At 32.5% G+C, this 16,003-nt stretch overlaps 1 non-coding gene across 1 annotated transcript; it reads right to left on the bottom strand.

Annotated features, from left to right (window-relative positions):
- Positions 1-10,744: 10,744 nt before the first annotated feature.
- Positions 10,745-10,816, bottom strand: Trnae-cuc (transfer RNA glutamic acid (anticodon CUC)). The gene has a single exon. It is a non-coding gene; the product is annotated as a tRNA-Glu (tRNA).
- Between the last annotated feature and the right edge of the window lie 5,187 nt (positions 10,817-16,003).

Below are 16,003 nucleotides of genomic sequence, written 5' to 3'. Positions count from 1 at the left end.
TTTTGTTTTCGAAGTAGGTATATTGTGAAATTTTCAATCAAATTAAACCAAATCAAATCAAATAGTTATCTGCTCAGGAAAGAGTCTGAAACATTTCTTGCTTACTTTTTCAAAGGGTCCTAAGAACAAAGAAAACGCATAAAGCATAGGCCAGGCTTGCCCAACGTCCGGCCCGCGGGCCGGATCCGGCCCGTAAAGCCAATTCATCCGGCCCACGACGGCTTTTCAAAATAGCTTTATGACTTGCCCTCAACTCAAGGCTGTTCATGAAATATTCAACTAATAAAATGAGTGTAGAAATTCAAAAAACTGTTTTAACTAAAATTAAATAAGAAACATTCTGTTTGTTTTTTTTTTTTTTGCTTTTGCAGTAAAATTTTGCTGATTCAACGTATTATTTGAATTTTGCCTTTTCTTTTTCAAAATCTATCATTTTTTATAATTGAAATTAATTCTTATCATTTTTATATTAAAAATTAAACTGAAAAATTGCACAGGAAAACTTAATTATCCAATTCGTTGAAATGTGAAATATTTATAAAAAATAGTTTTTTTTGTCAAAAAATGTATAAAAAGACTCTAAATTTAAACTTCTTTCAATTTTTACTGTGTTTACTACAAATTGATGCTTTTCTGTTTTGAAATTTATTTCAAATTTATTTTTTAATAAATGAGTAAGCAAAAAATATTGGAATTTTTAAGAACAACTTTTAAAAAGCAAATTATTCATACTGAAAAGAAAGATCACTGCAAATATTTTTCATTTATGAACAAAAAAATATCAAAATGAGTAAAGAAATCAGGGAACAAAACTTTATTTTTTTCATAAATTTCAATAGTTTACTAAAATTTGAAAAGTAACGAATTTTACAACAATTTACAACAACAACAACGTAAAAAGTGTTTTTTTTTTGTAAGGAGATTTGAATCCGAATTTAGTTTTAATAAATTTTATCATGCCCCATTGATTTTTGTAATATATTGTTGAGTTGAAGAAGTTAAGCTATTAAAAAATTTGCAACGACCAATGAATTTTTGATATATTTTTATAGTCAATGATACTAAAACACACTTTTTTTTTTTCCTAAAACCAAGAAACTTATTTGCAATGCTAGTTTTTTTATTTGTTTACTTTAAAAGAACCTTTTCAAAAAAATATTATGAAAAAAATTGTCTTCTTTTTCAACTTTTGTCAAACATTAGTTCCGGCCCGCCACTCCTGCAGAAAAATAAGATCTGGCCCGCAGAGCCAAAAGGTTGGGCACCCCTGGCATAGGCTGTTTTGAAAAAGAAATCGAGATTTAATTTAAATAAATTAAAATGAAACAAGTGTCTGAAAGCTTTTTATATAATGCTTGAAAAATTAAAATTTTTGGACACGGGGAATTGAACAATAGGTAATAAATTAATAATTAGACTTGTAAAAAAAATACGGTGAGAAAAAATAGTTTTTTAAAGTGTTTTCAGTTTTCTCAATAGAGTAATTGTCTCAAGAGTTTTTTTTTCTGAAATTTTGTTTTGTATTTTTTATTTGGATTAAATCTTGCGTGCAATTTGTATATGACCATTTTTATCCATACAAGTCTCCATACAATCTTGGCAACCGTCCATAAATAAAGGCTATTAATATATTCAAAAACCGGTAGCATGAGTACGGAATTACTGATCGATATGGTGTTATCGGCAGAGTTGGGAGTACACACATTTTGTAAAAAAACCCGATTTAATATCACCAGAGGTGAAATAGAGCCTTTCTTACAAAATGAAGAAACGTCGAGAAATATATTGGTGCAATTAATTTTTCAGAAACATTATGATACAACCCAGTGAGAATTTTACCTAAAGCTTCGAATCTTTTAAGGCTAAACCTCAAATCCCATTTAATTTGAATTTCCGAGGTACATTATTTGTCGCAAGATATTTAAATTTAATTAAGAAAAACATATTGGATTAAAATTATGAGAAAAAAATAAAGGGTACTCAGTCTTTATTGTTAGTCTATGATTAACTTTAAAAAATATGTATCGCTATTGCACTTTGTCGATCTATTATGAGAAGCCAGAAAGAACACTTTCACGCGCAAGCGTAAAAGCGCTGGCGTTCAAGCGCTGGCGTTCAAGCGCTGGCGTTCAAGCGCTGGCGTTCAAGCGCTGGCGTTCAAGCGCTGGCGTTCAAGCGCTGGCGTTCAAGCGCTGGCGTTCAAGCTTCGACTTGACGACTTGTCGAGCTTTCGAGCGAGAACGAGCCGGGACTTTGAATTTGATGTTCAGTATATGATTTTGTATAAATTTAATAGGAAAAAATAGGGTAAAATTAAGACGAAAAACACTAAAATGGATATATCTCTGGAAATACATTTTGGAAATGCTTCAAATTTTGGACCCAAGCAGTTTATGGCGCATGTTTTCGAATGGCTTTTTGTTTGGAACTGAATTCTTTTAATTTGATAGTGTTATCTGTAAAATAGTCCAAAAAATACCTCTGAAAATGGCTTTGACCACATTAACCGGTCGAAAATTGTGAATCGAAAAATAAAATGTTCGTCTCCGACCCCACGGCTACAGATCTGACTTTTAAAAATTGTGGGTTTTACGAGCGGTTTTCCAGTGATGAAAAACACAAATTTTTAAGAGCGGATACAGACATCGCTCATGTGTTTCAGAAAAAGTGCTCTCAAAAATCAGACTTTGAGTTCCGGGTTTCGGGCCAAAATTCAATCGAAAGAGCGCATCTAAACCTTCAATTTAGTAATAGAATTTTTTCCTGGGACGAATCCTCGCCGTGCACGATTTTTTTAAGATTTCTGAGAAAAGCGTTTTTTCTAAAAGCAAACCTTAAACCTTTCTTTTGTAAGAAAGGCAAAACAAAATATTTTTTTTATTGGACATTTCGCACAAAAAATAGAATTGCAGAAAATAACCATTTTAGAAAATTCTCATTTTCTGATATGATTCTGATAACAGTGTTGCCAATTTGTAAAAAATAACGATTTTATTTTTTTAATGAAAATGTTTTCATTTGAAAAATTAGAAAATTTCACTGATTTATCGCCTCTTAAAAATTTGACGCAATTTTGGTGATGTAGAAAAAAAACCTTTTTTTCTGTTTGTTTTTATTTCAGAGTGAGAATCTCAGCAACCATTGGTATAATCTTCAGTACCGTAAAACGGGGTGACTTTGATAGCCGGGGTGACTTTGATAGGTTTGCGATTTTTCCGCAAATTGACGAGTACAATTAAAATACGTACGGAATGGTTTAGAATCATACTGACCGTGGTAGAGAAGTGTTCAAAGTACCTCAATAAGAACTTTGCATAAAATTTTGAAATGTTTAAAAAGTTAGTTAACTATAATTAAGAAAATGTTGATGAAAGTCATTATTTAAAACTTCTCAAATTGTCATGATGTTCTCAATGAACATGATTTTGAATCGGAAAACGGAATGCATTTTCGGGTTCTTTGGACAATTTTCCACTAGGAGAATGTTAAATAAGTTTGTAAATAACAAAGATGATGTGTCCTTGAAACACAATAAAAAAAAAACCCAAATTTATAGGTAATTTCAGTTGAACAAATTTCATGTAAAATGTGAAAACTTGTGATTCGTGCTTTGTATTCAGTTTAAAATGCAATATAAATCGATAATTTTATAAACAAAACTAGTTTTAACAAATTTCAGGCAAAATTCCTACTTTTCAACAATTTTATGTAAAATTTATTATTATTTCGATAAGCTATAAACTTAGTTAGCTAAATATAAACATTGATTTTTTTTTTCTTAAAAACTATATCAGCTACTTTAGTGATGGTACATTTAACGTACAAATAATGTTTGAACATCTTAAATATGATTTTAACAAGAAAAACTATGACTATCAAAGTCACCCCGGAATTTAAACTAAGAATTTTTAACATAACTATTTTTCTAAACACTATTGAAAAAACTTTTTTTCCAAAAAAGTGCATGGACTTTGTGTGGCCTACCCCAGTACATGTTTTAAAAATAATAATCTTGAGAAAAACCTTACCTGTTGGAAAATCTTTCAAAAACAAATTGAAATCCTATCAAAGTCACCCCGGTTTACGGTATATTTGAAGCAAATTTAAGGGAATTTTTCTAATCTCTTCGATATTTTTTTTCAAAGATGAGAGGTAAAAAAAAGTCATGCTACACAGAAAAAAAAATCATGGTAATATTACATCTTTTATGTCAGAAAAAATGTGTAATTTTACCTCTGGAAATGTGTAATTTTACCATTATTCCATTATTGGTGTAATGTCGTTTTTTCAGTCTAAATTGAGGTAAAATTACATCATAAAAGAGGTAATATTCAACCTTTCAAAATTACACCTTCCAAACTTACACAATTTTTTACTGTGTATCAACAAAAAATAATAATTTTGGAGCTATAACCAGAAAACGTTGCAGGATATTGGAAGTTACGTAAAGTACTTTTGATTACAAATCAATCGTTAAAAAAATTAAAATGTCATTTTTTTCATCAAACACATCCAATAATGAGAATTTTCAAAAAAGTGTATTTTTGTAAATCTTGTTTTTATGTCAAAAGTACAATTAACAAAGGGTATTTTTAAGGGTGTATTTTTTTTTCTGAATAGTTCTAAGCAAAACCTTCAACTCCCTAGACCCTAGGCACCAAATCGTTCAAAAAAATCCCTTCACAAAATACAGATTTTTTAATATTTCAATTTTTATTTTATTTTTTATATGAACACAAAGTTTTATTCAAATCCTAAAATACAAGAAGTAATCGTTGCCTGAAGTCTCATTACTCAAAAAACCTTAATTTTTCAAATGACAATATCGCAAGAAGCTGTTGGTCCGATTTTCAATATTTCAAAAATGGAACCCATGTGAAATTGTTCGATGTATCCATTGACAAATAAACGTATATTTGTTTGCAAAAACGTCAGCCTGCATACATTTTCAGTTGTTTGCAATCAACGTTTGGTAAACTATTAAACACGAAAAAGGGCGAGTTTTATTTGTATGTTATAGTCTAATACCTGCTTCACTCGATTCCAGAAAAATCCTCACATTCAAGCAATGTACATGCGTCAACAAATGTTCCAAAAGTAAATCTCATGCCAAAGCTTCGAAAAAAAATATTTTTGAAAGTACAGTCATCCCTCATATTCGCAACAGTTTACAGATCGGCCAATGTTCAACAAATCATAGAAAATCGATAATTGAACATAATGATTTGCTTTTACCTTCATGTGAAAGCTTTTCTTGCGATCTTTCGATTGTTGTATAGACCGGCTGTACATTTTTATGTTTTATATCAAGTTTCCAAAGAAAACATTGACCCTTGAAATCCACAAATTCGGAACACTTTTTTCTTACGATGTAAACAAACTTTTTTTTCTCTCCAGGAGTACATATATTTTACATCATAATGACTTCGCACTCTGAAACCAATAAAACTAATGCTTAGTAATGTTTTATGAATGGTCTAATATCTTTTTTTTGTGAAAATTTCAGTTAAATTCAGGTGTTCCACAATTGTGCGAGGCACAATAACATCCCACAATCATGGAACAGGAAATTTGGAGGCAGTGTTTTGCTGCTCTGGATAAAATAGTCTGGAAATGCAGTTTTTGTTTAAAAAGTACTACTTTTACTAGTGAAATAGCAAGAGAATGTCTAAATAAAGGCCCTAAAAATAGCAGGGTTGGCAGAAAAGTTGCATTTTTAATCCTATTGACAAATTACCACAAAAGTGTTCCGAATATGTGGGATGACTGTATTCGAGTTTTAAAAGGTGTAAGTTAAATAAACTGACCAAAATCATCAATTTTATCGTGAAAAATGCAAGCAACTCCTTTTCCATAACTATTTTGATTTTTTTGCTCTACAATTTTGTAGATCGTTGGTACAGTATGAAATGTAACTCTGCAAAGGTAAAAAAAAAGTTAATATTTTACAACAAAAAAAAAATGTTCTGAATGAAAAATGCCCTCTCAGGGTTATTGCAAATTTTAAGTTTAGAACGAAAATTCTCTCGATTTTTAACAGTTGAGAAAAAGGAAATTGCAGGGGATTATAAAATATTGAAAAATACCTTTTTTTCATTTTGGAATTAAAAAAAAGCAGTCATAACGCCAAAACGTCACTTTTACTATCCATCGAAAAATGAGGCCTCAGAGCAACTACTGTGTGAGCTGGCATATAATGATACATTTGATGTAAAGGACTAAACAACTTATTAAAACTAGAGTCTCAACACAGGAGAGCTCAGAAAATATTTTGAAAAATTAACTATGTTGCAAGTATTTTGAATAATGTTCAAACATATAATTAGATCAAATTTTCTTGAATCCATTATCCATTACATTGGTTTTTGATGCTTTCTTTTGTTCTTCTTTTTTTTTGTTAAAAAAGTGTATCCAAAATTTTACAATATTGTAGTATTAATTTCATCGAAGTTTAGGGACATCTTTTTTGCATTTTATGTACAACGTTTATGTATTTTCTAGAATCGTTTCAAAAATTTGTCTAAAAAATGTTTTCCGGTTTTATCATACAACCGGATGTTGTCATTTTAAACGAAAATACTATAATTATTATGTCTCCGAAGACAACAACCAGCTCAATAAGGTGGATTAGGTAACATATTTGAAGATTTAATCACCTTTTTTTTATAAGATTTAAAAATAGTTTAGGAATGTTCAATATGCTCCCCACAATCAGTAATTCACTCCCCCAGGTATTTTCCTATTGACAAAGTTTTCACCAGAAAAAGTTTTGAATCCAATTCCATATTGATGTCACACACCGCACATAGATATCCTTTTGCGACAAATAATGTCTCTTCCTAGTTGTTTTTCCCGGAAAACTTTACACACTTTATTACACTGCAGGTAATCCTTCGGAACACTTGTCATCCTCAAGTTGCACAATTTGTTCGGAAAATAACTTTTCCTCGCCGCCGTTCGTTATCCAGTGTGTGTTTGTTGCCAAAAAACTTTTCAGCCCGAATCACAGCCGTCTACACGAAGAGGAGAGAACCATCTGCCGAGGCTCGCCAAACGATAATGACACCATATTCCAGATGCAGCTTCTGTTTCTAGCGTCCCGGGGGTTGACAATTTTCCTCTCTCTCCCGTGTCGTCGTGTGGAAAACCCGCACGCGAGACCACGACACTCAATTGAATGTTTGTGTAATGATTATCATAATAAAAAGTAATCAAATTGAGTGTCGTCCTCGTCGTCGCTGTTTGCTGTCTCACTCGCACACACGTTTTAAAAGGGGTTTAATGTACCAGAACGGAGTGATTTTTTTCCAGTGAATTTTCCGGGAAAATCCAGCTCCCGACGGGAGGAAATCCTTTCGAAACGAGCTCGTAAACTGAACTGAGAGAGCGCCGATCCAATCAAAATGCAATATTCATCCCCGCGCGACCAAACTGAGACTGAGCCTGCGAAGGTGGAAAATTCGGGGGAAAATCCGCAAAAAGGACACAACATTCCTCGGGTGTGTATTGGTGTGATGATGGCATCCCTGTTTTGCCACTTTATGCTGATGTTACGATGATAGAGATGTTCGTTTTATGGGGTGACCATTTGCTCGCTCTCCCTCTATCTCTCTGGTGGAAAATCGCTTGTTGAGGGGAAAATTCCCCCGCAGCAAGACAAGGACAAAAGCAGAGAGAGAGAGGAGGTGTGAAAAGTGATTTTCATAATGGATGCTTGCCCCCCACCCGACCCGATGATGGGATCGAGACTGCTGACTGAATCGGAGGGACTTTAATCGGTGGTGATAGTTTGACCCGGAAAATTGGCGAGTGATTTTTCCAGAAGAGGATTAGGGGTTTTGTGAGTTTGTTTGTTTTTTTCATCTCTTCGCTCTGGGATATCGTTTGAATTCGAACAGTTTACTCGACACAACAGGTTGTTTTATGTTTAAGCTTTGGTTTTATTGGGAGGTCGTAAGGAAGCTTTTTGCTGGCGATTTGGTTTTATTTTATTATGCGATCCATTGAAAAGCAATTTTATGCAAAACTTGGCTGTACCGAATCTAAATCAGAAAATATCCATCATACAACTCAAGCAACTAGTTTGAGCTAAGCGAAACTAAACTTTTTCGAAAAACATTTTTCCTGCGAAAATAAAATAAATTGTACCCTCTTCATTTTTGAGTAAAGTCAACTAGGGCGAATCAAGACTAAAGTTTGAATAGGGACAGCCATTTCTAGAGCACCGAAAAGCTTCAAATTGGAAAATGATCTATTATTTTTTGTATTGTATCTACCCTAGCCGAAACTAATCAAAACTATTTTTTTTGTGATTTTAAACAACTTTTAAGTAAGTGAGGATAAGCTAATTTAAAAAAAACTATATTTTGAATTGATTAGTAAATCAGATTGTCGCATTTCTTTAGAAATTGCCCTAAATGAGTTCCAAAATTGCCCACAAAGATAAACTAAAATTAATTATTGAATGAAAACATTTATTTGCAGGATTCTGGTTTAAAGTTCAATGTGACCAATGCAAGTTTTATCAAAGTTTTTTTTTCTTTGTTCAGCTTTTTTTAAGTAAACAGAATACTTAAGAACATATCCAATTGAAAACTGTTGCAAACATATCAGTAACATGATTTGAAATTATGAACATTATTGAAAAGTAGCTATTTTTTCCATATTGGTTTAGAAGAAATGAAAACAACTCATTATTCTCAATGCTTGCTTCAACCAGAATTTTAACACTTTCAAAGATAATTTGTTTTGATTCGGCCTTACCTTTTAATTTCAAAGATAATCTAGAAAACAGTGTTCAGTAGAACAATTAAATGGTTTTGTTAGGAATTCCAAACTGGTGTACTTTAAGTTTATGATAGTTTTTTGAAATTAATTAAAATGAAACTCTTTTATTTTGAGATTTCAGTTTCTTCATAAATTTAAAGTAGCAGTGCACTTTTCCGTTTTATATTACTTTCATAATAATCCTGAGTAGATATCGTTTGATGAAAGGCACTTTTCGCGAAAAAATAAAAGGTTTTTTTTTTATCATTTCAAGAGTATAAACCTTTACTAAATTGTGTTTCACATTTTATAAATTTTCGAAATTAAGCTTAAAATCTTATTTACGGAAATTCTAGAAAGATGAATCTACACAGCTTTTAGGAATTCTGTAAAGTGCTTAAATAGTTTTCATATTAAATTTTAGTAATTGTCAGTATTATTATATCTGAATGGTTCGTAAAAAATTTTTTTGGTAGAGGTGGGCAAAACCGCTCTTTTTTAGGAGCCGCTCATTTTCGTTCGCTCATTAAAAAGAGCCGCTCTTTTGAACGGCTCTTTCGCTCTTTTTCAAAATTTTGATGAAAAGGTTTTTCTAAAATCGTATGATTTTATAAGTTATTTCACATTGGACTTTTACAAATAATTTGATAAAAAAAATTAAAACTGAAAACGAGAAGATGCCCTTTAAAACCATAGGTCTTGGCGGTCTCTAGGTCAAGATTTCTACTCGAACCTATACATTCAAGTTATTGAATGGCATCCAAACTTAAATCTAGGATGTTGGAACAATTGCTTTTAATTTTAAAATTGCGGTTATTTCTGCAAGAATTGAACTAATGCTGATATTTTATTTGGAGAAAACATTCTGCGAACTCTTTTCTACATTCTGATTTAATCAATAAAGTCTGTAATTGTAAAAAAGGATTTTTTCCCGAAATCTCTAAATTATTCAGTAAATTTTTGGTATCATTTTACAAATTATGCAATTTGAAATGCTCAAATTTGTATTCCGGTAATACTTTAATGTACAACAGTTTTTTTCATATTGTTTAATAAATCATTTACCTTTGGAATTAATTTTCATAAGCATTGAAAAATTTGAAATTTTATTTTCAATTCTCAAAAACAAATTCAATACTATTTTTTTTAAGTTCAATAAATTATATTTATAACAAAACCCATGCCATTTCGAGCCGGATTTTTTAAAAGACGGAAGATTAAAAAAGAACCGCGGTTCTTTTTTTGTGAGCCACGGATCTTTCGCTCTTTTTAGTGAACCGGCTCTTTGAGCGGCTCGCTCTTTTTTTGCCCACCTCTAGTTTTTGGTATCAAATTTAGTTTCTGATGTGCTAAATGTTTTCCAAGTATTTTCAAAGACTTGACAGTCCTTTTTTCAATAAAAAATCAATTCAATCTGATCGCTACAAAAATCTGCTTGTCAGCATTTACTGCTATTTTCCTGATTTATAAAAAAAAACCTATTTCCGATTTCAAACAACAATGTTGTCGATTTTAAAAAAAAATTATACGAAATCGAGAAAAATGTTGACGATTTTGGAAACATTTCAATGTTTACGAATGTGAAAACGTAGAGTTACCACACATGCTTACAAGATTTCTATCCGTGGAATAGGTCAAGGACTCGGTCCTATTTTCGTCGAATTTGCAAATTTTCACTATTTAAACAAAATTTGATTATTAATGTTGTAATCGAAAGCCAAAGTATTGACATGCCAACATTAGGTGCCCTGATTAAAATACATGTCTTTCGCCTATTAAGCAACAAAATGTGATTCAAAACAACCATCAAAAATTGCTTGAGCTCGAATTATCATGTTTTTGCCTACCTGTTGGATTTATGGGTCGATACTTCAAAACGGCCATGACGCATAGTTTTTTTCATATTTTAATGTAATCTGATAACGAAGTATTCACATATAACAATCATATAAGAACAACACAGACCCACAAAAAAAGTTTCCCATACCGGGAATCGAACCCGGGCCTTCCGGGTGAGAGCCGGATATCCTAACCACTAGACAATATGGGACTGTTAGAGAGGTGTAATTTGCTACTCATGGGTTGTTTTGATTTTTTATGGAATTTTTTTAAGATAGTAAATAGTTGCTTGTGGAACGTTTTAACAATCTACAAAATTTAATGTATTTTTTAATTATAAAAAGATAGAGCATTTAGCAGTTCAACGGTTCCACCCTGTTCTGTGCAGAAAACACGCTCGATTTCGCTCGCTGACAGCATGCCACAAATTTATCGACCAATTTAAGCAGATTGAATGAATTGAGATGATTCCATTTTTCACCCCACCCTCACAACCCTCCTCCTCTCATCTACTATTTACTCTGCGGGGACAACTTCACCCCCGCGTCGCGTGCGAAAATATGTTCCACACGATTAAACTCCACTTTACGCTCTATGCTCAGTGGTTTACCGGGCACAATCACAATGTGAATGCAATTTTCATTTTCGTTATTACGCGAGAAATGCGCGCGTGCGCACGTGGCATTCCAAAAAGGATTTGAATCACAGCGTGCTAGGAATTTTGTAGGAGAGAGAAGCGAAATATTCTCTTTTACTTTTGAGAGCGCCTGCTCTTTCATTGGATGGGTGTTTGCTTCGGTTGGGAGGCGGAGTCAACTTTTATGAATAGCAATGAGAGTGAAAGAGAACGGTATAGGTTCGGTTGAGGAAAACTCGTGGAAAGTGTTATCAAAGGTGCGAAAAGGGGTGAAATTTTCCTCACACAAATACAGCTAAGTGATTCTGAAAGGGACCATTAACAAAAACATAAGAATCTCCACGTTTTGTATTGATAGCAAACGATTCAGACTCACTTTGCGAGATGGAGAGAGATGCGGTTCAGCGATGGCTTTTTGATGGTGGTGAAAACAGTGATAATATCGGTCGTAACAATAAAATCGTTTAAGGATTTCGATACACTCACGTATCGAGTGGAAGGATTTTTTTTTTCTTTTTTGTAACCGCAAAGGGCTTTCCCTTCATTTCCATTCGTTGAATGGAACAACACAAGGGCCTGGGTTGTAAGGTTTTAAAATATCAAATGGCAAAGAGAAAGTTTAATTCCTAATGGATTTTTAACCTGGTTAGCCGTAATTGAATGGCTGGTACTACAAGCGAAACAAAGTTTCAAGTTTATTATTATCGCTACTCACTCCAGCATAGCATCTGTTCTAGCATTGCTGTTGATGGATGGTTCTTGTTCAAAATATTATAAACAGCAGGCTTGCGATATACCGCAAAATAAAACCAAAAATAAAATGCTGCTAGAAGTTACTCTGAGACTTTACTCTCATTATTTTATTGTTGTATATGGTTTCATTGAATTAAAATATTTATTTTGCAAATAAGTAATGATTGTCTTCTTTGTAAAGAGTGTTTCGTAAAATAAATCACCAAAATCGATTGTAATTTCACTTATATATCAAGCTAAGCTTTATAGCTAAATATCTAAGTTGTTGCCAATTATTTAATTTTTTTAAAAAATCTAAGTTGTTGCCAATTATTTCATTTTTTTAAAGCTTGAAGTAAATCTTACAGTTTAAGTACTAATTTGGATGCAGGAAACTTTCTTTAAAAATCATTTTATCTTTTGTTCTTGTCTGTTTGAAGAAATTATACAAGCAAGTTTAACCATAAAGGGGGGTTTGCAAAAAAGACTAAATTTCAACTTTTTTTTTTAATTTTAAATGTATCCCAAAATGTTAACTAAATTGTAACAGTCTTGCTACAGTCAAAATTTTCAAAAAATCATTGAATTCATGAAACTATCGATTTTTTTTTAAGTATTGCGTAACATTTTTATGTAGGATCTTAAAATTTCAAATTTGTTAAATGCCTTAAATGCTTACTTTCAGAAGGTGAATATATCCCACTTTTAATAAACACTTAAATTCACAAAGATGTGTTTTTTAATCTCATAAAATCGCTAACAGCTCAAAAAATGCTGGTCAATAACCTTGAGCACCCCAAAACAGTCATAATCAATGTCAATATTGGCTTAAAAAATCAACGAATTATTGGTTTGCAAAACAAGAAAGCAAACTATTTCATTGTTTCAAAATTTATGAAAAAAATTGCATTTTGTCAAATCCTTTGCATCCAAATAAGAGCGTTCAATTTCCCGTCCCGGAAAAAAATCCCCGTTAATTTCCCGGTATTTCCCGAAATTCAAGCGGAAGTATACATTTTAATAACATTTTGGAACCAATTTTTTTAAATGCTCTGAAAGAAATGAAGGAACTCAACATAATTTTGTTAAATCTATATCTATTCGAATTTCGACGGTTTTGTTCGAACGCGAATCAGTTCAATACGGAGCGTCGGATCGAGGTGCTTTTTGTTGCGTTGGGTTCGTATTAGCCCAAGGAAGGTTCTTACGCCAAAAAGTTACAACTTTGGCCACTCTGGAACCGATTCCGGAAAATCTGCAGATTGTATGGGAAAAGTCACGTAAAATCAAATTTTGATCAAAGGAGGCTGAATAAGCAAACAAGCCAGAAACGTCAACAAACGAAAAAAAAAGCAGGACAAAGTTTGCCGGGTAAGGCTTGTTTAATATCTCGAGTTTTTTTTGAAAAGGTCCTATAAACAAAATTTTCACTATTTGCTTTTTGGGTGTTTTTGAATACCCCTTACTCAAGGCGGTTCTAAAAACACCCAAAAAGCAAAAATTGTAAATTTTGTTTATAAGACCTTTTCAAAAAAAACTCTAGATATATTGTTCAGTTCACATAGAATTGATCAGATGATTAGAAAATTTGATATCAAGATATATTTTTTATATTATTAATTTCTGAAGCATCTGGAAATAAATCTAGCTTAATGACAATAAATTATTACAATTTTGGTAAGCTTTTTCAAGAATATGTTATTTCATTTGAAAAAAAAAACCCTTTTCCGCAAAACCAAATTGAGATCTTTAACGTTTTTGTTTACCATGGTCAAATTAGATGAATATTGAATTGGTATCATTAAATATTTTAAATAGGTTTGTAAAGAAGAATTAATTAAATTCGTTTAAAATCTAGTATTCAAGAAATTACAAGGGTTAGAGAGTTAAATAGAAAAAATGAAGATTGATTGTAAAACACTGTTAAATTATCCTATAATTTAAATCATGTTTTTGTTCTATGAAAAAGCTATCAACCGAAAACTACTTTGTATTGTAAAAAATGCAAACATATTTTTAAATAATCCAAATATTAAAAAAAAAATGAGTTGTTTGAAGTAAAACAAACACGATAAGTTGAATTTTTAGGAAAGACTTAAAAACTCTATTTGTTCAAAAGCTGAATTTAGTATGACTTGTTTTAGAAAGTAATTTGTCATAAAAAAATTCTGTATGTTTATTTTCGTTTCAACTTTATGTGTCAAAACACACTCTCAAACTGGTCACAAAGACAAGTTTAAAATAAATTGTATGATTGTGGAACATCATTCATTTTACTCACTCCAAACAATTTGGTAGAAAAAGTACTTCTTAACAAAAAATACCTCAGATTTTTTTTTTGATTTATTATACGTTTGGAGTCTAAAAAATTAGAAAAAATATAGACTTACTTAAAGTTGTATGATTTTTTACATGCAGTCAAGCTTTTAATTGATCTTCACACTTATTTTAACTAATAAAGTCGCTGTCCTATACAATTTTGTTGCAAAACATTAGTCAGAGCCAAGATCATCAAAATTTCTAACAAATTTAAGATTACCCGGGAATTTCCGGGAAATTAATCGCTTTAATCGAATTCACTTATTTGGAGCTGAAATTTTAAAGTTTGAGTTCTTTTTGATTTGAATTAAGAACCATTCCATTCGATTTGGCGAGATTAGCCGGATTCTAGTAAGCGGATTGTCTCTGAGCAATTCTCTAAAAAATCGGTCTTTTTTTATTTTTGTATTTTCTAATCCGGCTGAAACTTTTTTGGTGCTTTCGGTATGCCCAAAGAAGCCATTTTGCATAATTAGTTTGTCCATATAATTTTCCTTACAAAGGAGAATGGGCAAATTTGGTCCAAGGATGTACACGAACGGGACCAACTTTTTTCGAAAGATCTCGCCGAGACATGAAAAAAAGTATTCTGGACCAACTCTCTAAACCCCGGGGTTCAAAAGTTACAAGTTGTTGAAGTTTGAGCATTTTGGGTTAAAATGTACAAAAAATCGTATTTTTGCTATTTCTAAAATCATTCATAAAAGAAGATAAGATTTAAGATAAGATTTCGATTTTCTTGACTTCTTTCGACGCGTATCAGCAAAAACTATGAGTTCTGATGTGTCTTAGCATGATTGAAACATGATTTATCTTGTTTTTATCTGTTTGAACCGTTTGTGCAAGAGGCATCCCATAGAAACAAGTCGAAACTTCAAGGTTTTGAAACCGGATCCGACCCAGACTGCTTCAGTGAGTATGGAAAGCTTCAGTGCAATGTTGTAACAACTTATTGGGATGGTCTGAGTCATCCGAGAACTCCTTGGAGTTAAGACCGGTGAGTCTACCGCTTTAACAAGCAAGATGTCGGCGGTTTTTGACCACGGATCATACCCGCATGGCTTCAGTGAGTATGGTAGACTACTATGCTGATGTGTTGGAGTGTCCTGGGTTCTCTTAGAACTCCCTGGAGTTAAGATCTGTGGGTCTACTACCGTAACAAGCAAAATGTCGACCGGTTTTGACAACGGAACATACCCGCATAGCTTCAGTGAGTGTGGTAGACTACTTTGCTAATGTGTTAGGATGTCCTGGGTCATCCGGAACATACCCGCATAGCTTTAGCCAGTATGGTAGACTGCTTTGTTAATGTGTTGGGATGTCTTTGGTCATCCTAGGACTCCCTAGAGTTTAGATATTTGGGTCACTGTAACAAGAAAAAGGTCGATGATTTTTAACCGTGCATCATAACCGCAAAGATTCAGTGAGTATGGCAGACTGTATTGCTGTTATGTTGGGATGTTCTGGACCATTCCAGGGAGTCCTTGTAACAGCCGTAGACCTACAGATCATAACTCCAGGGAGTCCTAGGATGACCAGAGACATCCGAACACATTAAAAAAGCAATCTACCATACTGACTGAAGCTATGCGGGTATGTTCCGGGGTCAAAAACCGTTGACCTCTAGCTTGTTACGGCTATAGCTCCACAGATCATAACTCCAGGGAGTCCTTGGATGACCCAGGACATCCTAACACATTAGCAAAGTAG

This window comes from Culex pipiens, chromosome 2 (genome assembly GCF_016801865.2).
Source record: "Culex pipiens pallens isolate TS chromosome 2, TS_CPP_V2, whole genome shotgun sequence".
Classification (NCBI taxonomy): domain Eukaryota; kingdom Metazoa; phylum Arthropoda; class Insecta; order Diptera; family Culicidae; genus Culex; species Culex pipiens.
The sequence above is the reverse complement of the archived record's forward strand: the minus strand, read 5'-3'. Positions and strand labels throughout refer to the sequence as shown.